We start from the raw sequence: 2,472 nt of genomic DNA on the forward strand, positions 1-2,472 counted from the left end.
TTTAAAGCCGTTTTAGTTATGTATTTCATACAATCCATTATATTATTAGGTACCTATGTTCTATTACATCCTGTATATGCATCTGTATCATTCAATTTAAATAAATTTACGTTTCAATTATTTATTGTTTCATTCCATAGATACGGTGTATGGTCGAAAAAAAAAAACGGCGTCCAGTTGACAGGGGAAATGACGATCGATGACATTTCCCATATAAAATGACAGCGAAGTTCATTTCATAGCCATCGCTGACGCCGTTTTTTTTTTCTATCATACGGTAGTAGATTTGTTACATTACCCAAGATTACCCTTCCTTAATATTAATATTTTAATTCCAAATTGAATAATCTATATATAAAACCGTACCATGTTTGTGAAGAATAATTTTTTGTCTTTTTATGGTAACACATTTTTGGAATTTTAATATTTCAATATTACTCTATATAGTAAAAAAGTACATACGGCAAACTAAATTTATTTTAAAACGGTCTAAATTGATGCCCAAAATGATAAATCGTGGCAGAAACTGAGCGAATTGACGCTGCGAATTTTGTTCCCCCAAAATGTGCTATCTCTAACGATTCGACCTCGTTGGCAAACTTCAACCCTTAATAACTTTTTTTCTAGGAAAAAATACCTACTTTTTTTTACGTCATTCGATAGAGAATTAAAAGCTCTATCTCTATACAGAATCTCAGCCCAATCGGAGATACTTTAATTTTTCGGCTCGAAATGAGCTAAGGCTAACCCCTTTGCTAAATTTTGACCTAAAAATTAAAGTATCTCCGATTGAGCTGAGATTCTGCATAGAGATAGAGCTTTTAATTCTCTATCGAATGACGTAAAGAAATGTAGGTATTTTTTTCTTAGTTTTCGAGATAATTACGTTTTTCTAAAAAAATCTAACTCTTCGAGCTCGTTGGTCATATATTTTAAATTAATTATTATTTTAGAAAAATTAATTTTTAATAAAATTCCTTCACCATTTTGTCAAGAAGATCAAAAATATTTTTGACTGTATGACGGTATATTTTAAATTAATTAAAAAGTATTTTAGAAAAATACATTTTTAATAAAAATCCTTCACCATTTTGTCAAGAAGATCAAAAATATTTTTGACTCTATGACGGTATATTTTAAATTAATTAAAAAATATTTTAGAAAAATACATTTTTAATAAAATTCCTTCACCATTTTGTCAAGAAGATCAAAAATATTTTTGACTGTGTGACGGTATATTTTAAATTAATTAAAAAATATTTTAGAAAAATACATTTTTAATAAAATTCCTTCACCATTTTGTCAAGAAGATCAAAAATATTTTTTACTGAGCCTTTTTCATGCTTGTCTGAATTCACTTTGATTATCGAGAGACTATATTGTTTAGGTATTTCTGGCTTTAAAAATTCTATTAATTATTTAGGCTTAATATTTTTGGATATAGGGTGGAAAATAAAATACATTTGTACATATAATAAATTTCTTTATTCATGACGATAAGTATAAGTACATTGGGTATATACAGGGTGAGTTTTCTACGATGTTCTCTCTAGGGGAATCTACTAGAGCTAGTAGACTAAATTCTAATTGTTTAAAATAAAAAACGTTTAATTTTTAATCTTGTTTATTTTTAAAAAATTACATCTAATTCTCTCTTATTTTTTAATTGATACTAGATATTAGAACAGAATGTTATTTTTACAAGTGATTCCTTTAGTTGAAGTTTTAATATTTATTAAAAAAATGTATGTAATGTACTATTTTGTATAAAAAAAAATAAAATAGTTATGTAGATGATTTTTTGTTGTTTTTATACCGTATGATCGAAAAAAAAACGGCGTCAGCGATGGCTATGAAATAAAAATCGCTGTCATTTTATATGGGAAATGTCATCGATCGTTATTTCCAAGGCATACTGGACGCCGTTTTTTTTTCGATCATACAGTATAAATTTTTATTAGTAGAGTACCGTATGATCGAAAAAAAAAAACGGCGTCCAGTTGGCTTGGAAATAACGATCGATGACACTTCCCAAATAAATTTACATATAAAATGAGAGTGATCTTCATTTCATAGCTATCGTTGACGCCGTTTTTTTTTCGATCATACTGTATATGTATTAGAACTTAAAACAAAGGAACCACCTGTATTATATGTACACGTTACAAAAAAAAAATTCAATACAAAAGATAAAAAATGTCGATTAAACTAAGCTTAAACAAAAAATGTTACATTAAAATTATACAATTAAAGCTGCCTAAAAAATCACTAAATTTAACAAGAACGTGAAATAAATACATACACAGATCACATAAAATCTACAATGAACGTAAAAAATACAGACTAAACTACAAGGACAACAAAAAATAATTATTAAATTACATTAATTTAAGTAGGGTCTCCTTAACGCTTACAAGGAATCATTCAACTGAATTGGATCTTTATTTACAACCCAGTTGTTTTTATTTTTTT

This window comes from Sitophilus oryzae, unplaced genomic scaffold (assembly GCF_002938485.1).
Source record: "Sitophilus oryzae breed Bouriz unplaced genomic scaffold, Soryzae_2.0 scaffold_1646_pilon_pilon, whole genome shotgun sequence".
In the NCBI taxonomy this organism is placed as follows: domain Eukaryota; kingdom Metazoa; phylum Arthropoda; class Insecta; order Coleoptera; family Curculionidae; genus Sitophilus; species Sitophilus oryzae.